The 11627-nt window shown below is 48.0% G+C and overlaps 1 protein-coding gene across 1 annotated transcript in view; it reads left to right on the forward strand.

Moving 5' to 3' along the window:
- Positions 1-1393: 1393 nt before the first annotated feature.
- ABHD8 (abhydrolase domain containing 8) overlaps positions 1394-11627 on the forward strand; it is a 29194-nt gene continuing 18960 nt past the window's right edge. The window contains exon 1 of the mRNA XM_081846319.1: positions 1394-1733. The gene's annotated coding sequence lies outside the window, so the exon portion shown is untranslated. The remainder of the gene's footprint in view (positions 1734-11627) is intronic.

Here is an 11627-nt window from a genome sequence, read left to right on the forward strand (position 1 = left end):
TATTTGCCCTTTGTTCCTTATAGATAGGCCCCCTTTGACCTGACATCTTCTTATGTCTGTATGGAACCTCCAGGTGCAGAGAAAGTCTACCTAGATTATTATGTTCTTAGGGATATTTGGCCACTGTGAGAACAGGATGCTGGGCTCAATGGGCCCCTTTTGGCCTGACCTCAGGGTCCTGGGTTTGAGCCCCCTTCTGGCCTTGCTGGGGGTTGGGCTAGATGACCCTCAGGGGTCCCTCCCATCTCTACAGTTCTATGATACATTCCATCAAAGCTGAAAAGCTTCCCAGATTTTGCAAATGCAGCTCTATAGCCCAAGTAGTGATTTCACATAGTGTGGGTTGTTGGGGGGGGGAATGTTTGCAATAATAAGAATAATATTCCCATATATTAGTGAAAATGATATGGAGAAATTGCATCTTGTTTAATGGAGGGGGAATTGTTCTGTATTAAAAATGTGTGCATTCATAATTTAAAGTACAGATAGCAAGAATGTATAAAACCGGCTCAAATATATGTTGGAAATGTAAGGAAAAAGAAGGGACTTTTTATGACATGTAGTGGGATTGTAGAGAAATTAATTTTTTTGGGGGGGGGAAATGATATATAATGAGTTGAAGAAAATGTTCCAGTTAACATTTGTAAAAAAGCCTGAAGCATTTTTGTTAGGGATTGTAGGAAAAGACCTGCCAAGGAAAATGAAGTATATATTTATGTCTGCGACAACGGCGGCAAGAGTCTTAATAGCGCAAGGATGGAAGAATGAAGAAACCCCGACGAAAGAACAGTGGCAAGAAAAATTGATGGAGAATTGGTGAAACTATGCAGAATTGGCAAAACCGACGCACAAGGACAACTGTGACTTTAAAGAAGAATGGGAACCCTTTACAAAGCACTTAAAGAAACAACAAAATGAACTGGACTCCTTGGCAGGTTTTGAATAAACATACACAAATTTATTTGTTAACATAATAAATGGATAATGTAGAGATCTTTACCTTTTTATACTATGCAGAGAACATTATGTCTTGATAAATCAGAGAGAGGAAGTGAGGGAAGTCGTAGGGGAGAGGGAGGGGGAAAATGGGGGAGGGAATACAATTGCTGAAATAATTTGTTATGTGAAAATAATCAATAAAAATTTCCAAAAATAAAATGTGTGCATTAAATTGCAATTGCCCATGCAATGTTGATGAGAATTTTCATGCAGGCCTTTAAAAAAAAACCCATAACAAACAGCTTTAAACTGGGGAAAAACATGATTTTGACACCTCTGCTCAGCCTTACTCCTGCCAGCACACCTGCTGGGGGGGGGGTTGTCCTATAAACCTCCTCCTCTTCCTCCCCCCGCCCCCCCCGCTGCTTATCCTCCTCCTCCACCTGTCCATCATGTGCCACAGAGCCCTCCTCCCACAAGGAGGGATTTGATGTGCAGGCAAGGCTTTAATTCTCCTCTCCCCCCTCCTCCCCGTTTGCAGAGGTGAATTTCTGAAGGCAGGAAGGAAACCTTGGGCTGAAATCCCTACAGCTCTCATCGGGGGGGGGGGGGGAGTGTCAGCTGGACAGAATCACAGCAGCAGAAAGTGGGTTGGTTTGGGGTGGGGTAAGGGGAAGATTGCATGCGGTTCCTAGACATATTGAGCCTGCTCCTTCCTCCCTCCTGCCTCCTTCCTCCTCTTAACCATCTTTTGCCATCTCGCGGAGCCTGACTGGTCCTTGCGGATAAATGAGGTGAGGATGCTCTGATTTCTATATGCGTTTATATTTTTTGCACCAGTCCTTTGAGGAATGCGTTTCCAGGGAAGGGAAATGGAGGCGCGGGGAGGTAGTAATAGGGAGGTCTGTGCAAAGAGGAAGGGAAATGGCCAAGGAACCTGGGGAAAAAGCAGCCGAAGAGATCAGCCAGGATTTGCAAAGCTTTAAGGAGCTTTGCAGGCGAGCCAAGGGTTCTTGGAAGCGTAGCAACAACAAGGGCTTGTTGGCATGTCGGTTCGGTGGCACCGGGAAGGATGTCCTCTGCGGGTTGCGCGCGGTTCTTGCTAAAAATAAGAATAATTAGCTGCGTGGCCATTTCAGCAGGAGGTTGCTGCAGCTGGCCAGGGAGACATTAAGGGGGGGGGAGGGAATTAACCCCCCCCCCAAGCTTCCAACGCATGCATTGGAAAGGGCAATATCCAAGCAAGGTCAGGATGCGTGCAGGAGGGCCTGGGATGGACACTGGTCTCTGTCTCTGTGTGTTTTTGCAAAGTCAGGCCCTTGTGCATCTTGGCTCAGTGTTGCTGCACTGACTGGCAGCCGCCCTCCGGGGCTTCAGGCAAAGGATCTTCCCGGCTGCCATATACAAACCCATTGTTCCATCTATTTCAGTACAATGTACACAGGCTGGCAGCAGTGGCTGTCTGGGATTTCAGACGGGGGTCGTCCCCGCCCCCCCAAGATTGGATCTGAAACCCACTTCATGCAAAGCTGATGCCTTACCCCAGAGCTCTGCCCTTCCCTTAAAAACAGATCAAGATTCTAGTCCTCATGAACTGAATTAAACAGAATGTGGCCTTCTGCCGTTCCATCTAAGCTCATCACTGTCCACACTGACCGGCAGTGTTCGGCTGGGGTCTCTGGCCCTACCTGGATATGCTAAAGGTAAAGGTAAAGGTAAAGGGACCCCTGACCATTAGGTCCAGTTGTGGCCGACTCTGGGGTTGTGGCGCTCATCTCGCTTTACTGGTCGAGGGAGCCGGTGTACAGCTTCCGGGTCATGTGGCCAGCAGGACTAAGCCGCTTCTGGCGAACCAGAGCAGCGCATGGAAATGCCGTTTACCTTCCCGCCGGAGTGGTACCTATTTATCTACTTGCACTTTGACGTGCTTTCACACTGCTAGGTTGGCAGGAGCTGGGACCGAGCAATCGTTGCGGGGATTCGAACTGCCGACTTTCTGATCGGCAAGTCCTAGGCTCTGTGGTTTAACCCACAGCGCCACCCACATCCCGCCTGGATATGCTACCAGAGATTTAACCTGTTCTGTGATCTCTCCCCCCCCCCATTCAAAGAGGCTTCCTATCACCTGAGATGCTCCCATCCAGCTTTGCAATTCTGTGATTCTGCAAAATGGGCACAGCAAAGTCTTTGTGGGGAAGTGTGGCTTTGGCACGTCACAGCCCCCCAAGAGGAATAGTGTCTTTGGCAGCCGTGTTGCAGCCCCCTCCTCCCAAAAGGCCCCAGACAAACCCAGATTTCTATGTTTAAAAGCAGTACATAAATATTGCAGCCAGGGTGATGTGGATTCTGTGCCGACATTTGTGAAACCACAATAATTGGCCTTGAGAAGAGAAATCACACCCTGGAGAATTTTAACTCTCAGTTTTCCTTACCCTCCCCCACTTTTTTTTTAAATACCAAACACCCCAAGTTTCTAGACCTCAAGGCAGCCAGTATGCTTGAAGTCACATAGTGCTGGCATTGGTGGGTGGGAACAGGAGAACTCACAAATGAGTGGAGCTTCAGTGCCATAATTCATGGAGGCTGGCAGAAATGGAATGAGTTGTGTGTATTTTGCAAGTACAAAAAATGCTTAGAGTGGGCATCGTTCAGAGATATTGTTGTGGGGTTCAGATTATAGTGAGTAGGGTTGGAATCCGATGCAGTTAAATACAGAGTGCAAGACAGCCGAATGGGAGACCTGTCAGTATTTAGGGCTGAACATTTACTTTTTTTGGACGGGCCATATCTTGAAGTTTTATAGTTGATAAATTATGTTTATTTTCCGTGTTTGCACCTGTCTTGCAGGACTCCTGTTTATGGGTAAGGGAAGAAAAATGGGAAAAATTTGCTGAACTTGGTCTCACTCTGTGCCCCAGTCACCCCACCCCCTTTTCCAGAGGACTTTGGATCAAACTAGGTGTAACAGCAGAGCCTAGGACTTGCCAATCAGAAGGTTGGCAGTTCGAATCCCTGCGACGAGGTGAGCTCCCGTTGCTCAGTCCCTGCTCCTGCCAACCTAGCAGTTCGAAAGCACGTCAAAGTGCAAGTAGATGAATAGGTACCGCTCTGGCGGGAAGGTAAACGGTTCACCAGAAGCAGCTTAGTCCTGCTGGCCACATGACCCGGAAGCTGTACGCCGGCTCCCTCGGCCAATAAAGTGAGATGAGCGCCGCAACCCCAGAGTCGGCCACGACTGGACCTCATGGTCAGGGGTCTCTTTACATTTACCTAGGTGTAACAGCAGGCTTAACGTGCCAGAGTTTGCTAAAACTATATGAACTTGTTTGGGTTGAAAGCAGTGTTAGAAACTCAGATAAACAAACAAACAAACAAACAAACAAACAAACAGACAAACAGACAAACAAGGCTCCTTAAGGCTTAAACCAAGGTTGCAATTGCCAAAACACAATGCCTAGTTGTGCTTTTTGGGCAAGATGTCTCTAAAGTCTTATTTTCCAAATGATGGACTGACTGTGATGGATTCTCAGTTCAACATCTGGCTAGTTCAGAGGACAACCTTGAGCCAGGTTAAGAACTTTGAGAACTTAAAGAAGAAAAGTGACTTGATCCAAAGACAGTCCGCATATTGTTGTTGTTGATTCGTTTAGCCTCTTCGTGACCCCATGGACCAGAATGATGTTCTAAAGAGACCAAGCAGGCATTCCTTGTTGTTGTTTTGTAGTTTAGTCGTGTCCAACTCTTCGTGACCCCCTGGACCAGAGCACGCCAGGCCCTCCTGTCTTCCACTGCCTCCCGCAGTTTGGTCAAACTCATGTTGGGAGCTTCAAGAACACTGTCCAACCACCTCGTCCTCTGTCGTCCCCTTCTCCTTCGCCCTCCATCTTTCCCAACATCAGGGTCTTTTCCAGGGAGTCTTCTCTTCTCATGAAGTCTTGGAGCCTCAGCGTCAGGATCTGTCCTTCCAGTGAGCACTCAGGACTGATTTCCTTAAGAATGGAGAGGTTGGATCTTCTTGCAGTCCATGGGACTCTTGCATATCTATTGGCCTGTTCCAACCTCTTTTTCGTAATGGTGACGCAGTCCATTCATAACATAGGAATATTCTTCCCAACTCTGAGCAGGTCAGTGGGGGAACTAAAGACAAGTGACAACAATTCACTATAACGTCGTTCACTGCTCCTGCTCAGGCTGCACAGAGAAAGCATTTTGGTTGCTGAAATTCATTCCGATTGTGCAGGTAAAATATATTGGAGAGAATTCTACAGGAGGGGGTGTTGGTGTTTGAGAACGGTCCAGATCCAGGGATCCCTAGATGGGGGAGATGTCAGACACCATTGTGGCACCCAGGCAACTTCACTTGGCAGATAAAAAGGTAAAGGGACCCCTGACCATGAGGTCCAGTCGTGGCCGACTCTGGGGTTGTGGTGCTCATCTCGCTTTACTGGCCGAGGGAGCCGGCGTACAGCTTCCGGGTCATATGGCCAGCATGACTAAGCCGCTTCTGGCGAACCAGAGCAGCGCACAGAAACGCCGTTTACCTTCCCGCCGGAGCGGTACCTATTTATCTGCTTGCACTTTGACGTGCTTTTGAACTGCTTGGTTAGCAGGAGCAGGGACCGAGCAACGGGAGCTCACCCTGTCGCTGGGATTCGAACGGCTGACCTTCTGATCGGCAAGCCCTAGGCTCTGTGGTTTAACCCACAGCGCCACTTGCGTCCCTTGGCAGATAGTCAGGTGCGAAATGTGCCTGGTGGCTGGCTAATTTTGAACACTGGTTGAAAGTCCTGTTTGAGGACTTCCCTTAGGGCAGCGATTCTCAACCTGTGGGTCCCCAGACCTTGTTGGACTACAACTCCCATCATCCTTGAGCTCTGACCTTGCTAGCTAGGGATGATGGGAGTTGTAGTCCAACAACAACAACGTCTGGGGACCCACAGGTTGAGAACCGCTGCCTTAGGGGCATCTGCTTGGCTGCTGAGGGGACAGGCTGGTGGACCATGGGGCCACACAGCTGCAGGGCTCTTCTTATGGAACCTCCATGTTCACAGGCAGTCTATCTTGATTCCTATGTTCTTAGGGGCATTTGGCCACTGTGGGAACAGGATACTACTAGATGGGCCCCCTTTGGCCTGTTCCAGCCAACCCCTTGAGATGGAGGGGAATCTCCAGCTGGGACATAATCTTTTTGGGTGGGAGGCATTGTGGCCCCCTTAATATCTGCCCCCTGCTTTGTGGTGAGTTGGCAGAGCTGATGCCATCTGGCTCCTGTCAATACGCCTCCATTGGCTTAGGGTACAAGGCGTTTAACTGGTTTACCCTCCCACTGCCAACTGGAGCAGGGTAGGAATGTTGTCACCCCCTCTCTCGGATATAGACGTCATCCCAGCGATGTGGGCGGTGCTCCGAGCCACGTTGTTGTGCATTGTGCTTCACACCCTCGCTTTCAGGGCCTTGGAGAAGGGTCGAGCAAAAGAGCCCTTTGTGCATGCTCATTGGGCAGGAGTGTGTCGGTGCTTTGGAAACCAAGCTTCCAGCTGAAGGTGACAACAGAGGCTTGTCGGTGGTAGCCCCAAACGTGCATATAAAATTCCTTGTACATTCTGTGCAGACTTTCGGCTAGAGGTGAAGGTAAAGGGACCCCTGACCATTAGGTCCAGTCGCGGATGACTCTGAGGTTGCGGCGCTCATCTTGCTTTATTGGCCGAGGGAGCCGGCGTACAGCTTCCGGGTCATGTGGCTAGCATGACTAAGCTGCTTCTGGCGAACCAGAGCAGCGCACGGAAACGCCGTTTACCTTCCCGCTGGAGCGGTACCTATTTATCTACTTGTGCTTTCAAACTGCTGGGTGGGCAGGAGCAGGGACCGAGCAACAGGAGCTCACCCCGTCGCTGCGGGAATTCGAACCACAACCTTCTGATTGACAAGCCCTAGGCTGTGTGGTTTAACCCACAGCACCACCTGCATCCCATCTATCTATCTATCTATCTATCTATCTATCTATCTATCTATCTATCATCTATCATCTATCTATCTCTATCTATCTATCTATCATCTATCATCTATCTATCTATCTATCATCTATCTATCTCTATCTATCTATCTATCATCTATCTATCTATCATCTATCTATCTATCTATCTATCTATCTATCTATCTATCATCTATCTATCTATCTATCTATCTATCTATCTATCTATCTATCATCTATCATCTATCTATCTATCATCTATCTATCTCTATCTATCTATCTATCATCTATCATCTATCTATCTATCATCTATCTATCTCTATCTATCTATCTATCTATCATCTATCATCTATCTATCTATCATCTATCTATCTCTATCTATCTATCTATCATCTATCATCTATCAATCTATCATCTATCTCTATCTATCTATCTATCTATCTATCTATCTATCTATCTATCTCTATCTCTCTCTATCTCTCTATCTATCTCTATCTCTATCTATCTATCTATCTATCTATCTATCTATCTATCTATCTATCTATCATCTATCTATCTATCATCTATCTATCATCTATCTATCATCTATCTATCTATCTATCTATCTATCTATCTATCTATCTATCTATCATCTATAATTCCCCACCCATCTGACTCAGTTGCTCCAGCCACTCTGGGTGGCAGGCAGCATATACAAAAAATAAAACAAAACTCCCTATTGTACATTAAAAAACTCCCTTCATATGTTTTCTGCAGGTTGTACAGTTTCTTTTCCCCTTGACTTCCGATGGGAGGGTGTCCTCATCAGTTCTATGCAGCTGTGATTTCCACAAATGTCCCTTGCCATTTTAAAGGGGGAGGGCAGGGAAGTGTGCAAGGCTTTGAAACTCAGCGTCTATCATTATCTAACTGCATCGCTCTGCCGTCTCAGCACAAAACGTGCACACACACACATTCTTCCAGTCCACATTCCCAAGAGGGAGAAGCGCAGACAGACAGCACATCTGCTTTGCGTGCACAAGGTCCCATAGTTCAATCCCTGGCTTTTCCAGATGAGGCCAGGAGGAGGCGCCCTGCATGGAAACTGTGGAGGGCAGCTGCCAGCCAGTGCAGACAATACTGAGCTTAGTGGGCCAATGAAGGGTCTGACTAAGCTAAGGTGTAAGGCAGCACCCCATGTCCCTAAAAAAATGGGATTGGAGGGAGAATTGCGCCCACTGAACCTAGAGCTTGCCGATCAGAAGGTCGGTGGTTCAAATCCCCTGACGGTCAGGGGTCCCTTTATCCCTTTAGATAGATAAACAGACAGACAGACAGATATAGAGAAATAAATATAATTTCTGCATTGCAGGGGGTTAGACTTGATGACCCTTGGGGTCCCTTCCGACTCTACAGTTCTGTGATTCTATGATTCTACTCAAGGTAGACCCATTGCAATTATTATAAAATCTTATACCCTACACCCTTTATCAGTAGATCTCAGGGCAGTTTGCAACATAAAATTACAATAAAAAAGCCTCAAACTGCATAATAAAAATAAGAACCAACCCCCCCCCCCAATAATCTCCCCTCCCATGACAAATATAAAAGGACATCAGATGCCAACCAGCCAAAGGCCTGGCTGGAAAGGAATGTTTTTGCCTGGTGCCTAAAGGTGTACAGTGGTACCTATGGTTACAAACTTAATTCGTTCCGGAAGTCCGTTCTTAATTTGAAACCGTTTGTAACCAGAGGTAAATGTAAAGGGACCCCTGACCATTAGGTCCAGTCGTGGCCGACTCTGGGGTTGCGGCGCTCATCTTGCTTTATTGGCCGAGGGAGCCGGCGTACAGCTTCCGGGTCATGTGGCCAGCAGGACTAAGCTGCTTCTGGTGAACCAGAGCAGCGCACGGAAATGCTGTTTACCTTCCCGCCAGAGCGATACCTATTTATCTCTTTACACTTCAATGTGCTTTTGAACTGCTAGGTTGGCAGAAGCTGGGACCAAGCAACGGGAGCTCACCCCGCCGCAGGGATTCGAACCACCGACCTTCTGATCGGCAAATCCTAGGCTCTGTGGTTTAACCCGCAGCGTCACCAGAGGTACCACTGTATAATGAAGGCACCAGCCGAACCTCCCTAGGGAGAGCACCCCACAGACAGGGAGTTGTCAGTTGGTCGTAGCCCATGAGAACAGCCCTGAAGCAACTAGATCAGGCCAAAGGTGTGGAATCATAGAATTGTAGAGGATCCCTGAGGATCACCCAGCTAGTTCTCATGCTTTTGCATAAACAGCTACAGTGGTGCCCCGCAAGACGAATGCCTCGCAAGACGGAAAACCCGCTAGATGAAAGGGTTTTCCGTTTTGGAGGCGCTTCGCAAAACGAATTTCCCTATGGGCTTGCTTCGCAAGACGAAATGTCTTGCGAGTTCCTGCGGGTTTTTTTCCCCTTTTCCCGCTTTTTCCCAAGCCGTTAAGCCGCTTATCAGCTGATCCGCTAAAAGCCGCTAAACCACTAATAGCGCTATTCCGCTAAGCTGTCAATGGGCTTGCTTTGCAAGACGAAAAAACCGCTATACGAAGAGCCTCACGGAACGGATTAATTTCGTCTTGCGAGGCACCACTGCAATTTAATTGAAGGCACTGCCTTAGACCCTTAATCTGTCTAGCTCAGTTTTGTGTACAGTGGGAACAGCTCTCCAGGATTTCAGACTTGGGGGTGGGATATCTCTCAGCCCTACCTAGAGATACCCCCTGGGGATTGAGCTGCAAGAAAGGAGAGCACAACTGAAGAAGAGTCATCCTGGATCGGGCCCATCTCGTCCAACGTCCTTACAGTGGCCACAGTGCTAGAAATTAGCCAGGCGCCAGGAGCGTTTTGCCCGTAACATTGGAGAGATGCTGCTGCTGCTGCCAGTCAGTGTGGACATTACTGAGCTAGATGGCACAGCATCAGGCAAGCATCTCGTGCTGCTATCCACCGGTGAGTGGGTGTGGTTTCCTTGTGTAAGGAAAGATTCCTAAAAGGAGGGATACGCATCTACTGAATAAATAAAGATATATCAAAACCGACGTACCAAGACAGCCCTCTTTTATTGGAGGGCTTCCTGGTTCTTTTGCTGAGTGGGGCCCTGGACACCTGCCCAAAAATCTTCCCCTGCCATATGCACACAGCAGCTGTTTATATCGTCCTCTTTCTCTCCCTTTCCTTCCTTCCCTCTCTCTTTCTCTCTCTCCCCAGTCTGTGGAATGCAAGAGGAGGCAGGGCTCTGTGGTGGGGCAAGAGCCATGCACCCAACAAAATATCGGCCGGGGTGGAGGTGGGTGAGGGGGTGGGTGCACATAGCTGGCGTGATTTTTAAACAAAGAAGGGAATAAAACACTCTCCCCTCCTGCGGTTTTCCAGATAGTGGAATGAAAAGCCTTTCTGCCTCCAAGTCCGACTGTGGAGACACAGAGGCAGACCAACAAGGTGCCCCATGATATTCTTGTAAAGAAGCTGGTAAAATGCGGTCTTGACTATGCTACCACTCAGTGGATTTGTAACTGGCTGACTGACCGAACCCAAAGGGTGCTCATCAATGGTTCCTCTTCATCCTGGAGAAGAGTGACTAGTGGGGTGCCACAGGGTTCTGTCTTGGGCCCGGTCTTATTCAACATCTTTATCAACGACTTGGATGATGGACTCAAAGGCATCCTGATCAAATTTGCAGATGACACCAAACTGGGAGGGGTGGCTAACACCCCAGAGGACAGGATCACACTTCAAAACGCCCTTGACAGATTAGAGAACTGGGCCAAAACAAACAAGATGAATTTTAACAGGGAGAAATGTAAAGTATTGCACTTGGGCAAAAAAAATGAGAGGCACAAATGCAAGATGGGTGACACCTGGCTTGAGAGCAGTACATGTGAAAAGGATCTAGGAGTCTTGGTTGACCACAAACTTGACATGAGCCAACAGTGTGACGCGGCAGCTAAAAAAGCGAATGCAATTCTGGGCTTCATCAATAGGAGTATAGCATCTAGATCAAGGGAAGTAATAGTGCCACTGTATTCTGCTCTGGTCAGACCTCACCTGGAGTACTGTGTCCAGTTCTGGGCACCACAGTTCAAGAAGGACACTGACAAACTGGAACGTGTCCAGAGGAGGGCAACCAAAATGGTCCAAGGCCTGGAAACGATGCCTTATGAGGAACGGCTAAGGGAGCTGGGCATATTTAGCCTGGAGAAGAGGAGGTTAAGGGGTGATATGATAGCCATGTTCAAATATATAAAAGGATGTCACATAGAGGAGGGAGAAAGGTTGTTTTCTGCTGCTCCAGAGAAGCGGACACGGAGCAATGGATCCAAACTACAAGAAAGAAGATTCCACCTAAACATTAGGAAGAACTTCCTGACAGTAAGAGCTGTTTGACAGTGGAATTTGCTGCCCAGGAGTGTGGTGGAGTCTCCTTCTTTGGAGGTCTTTAAGCAGAGGCTTGACAACCATATGTCAGGAGTGCTCTGATGGTGTTTCCTGCTTGGCAGGGGGTTGGACTCGATGGCCCTTGTGGTCTCTTCCAACTCTATGATTCTATGATTCAACAAGCGAATGTGTTTGCATTAGGGGATGCCCTGAAGTAGAGGACCTTATGCATTATATCTTGTGTTGCCCCTTATACAGTCATACCTTGGGTTACAGCTGCTTCAGGCTGCATTTTTTCGGGTTACGCCGACTCTGGGGTTGCGGCGCTC

Source organism: Podarcis erhardii, assembly GCF_964252035.2.
Source record: "Podarcis erhardii genome assembly, chromosome: 18".
Taxonomy (NCBI): domain Eukaryota; kingdom Metazoa; phylum Chordata; class Lepidosauria; order Squamata; family Lacertidae; genus Podarcis; species Podarcis erhardii.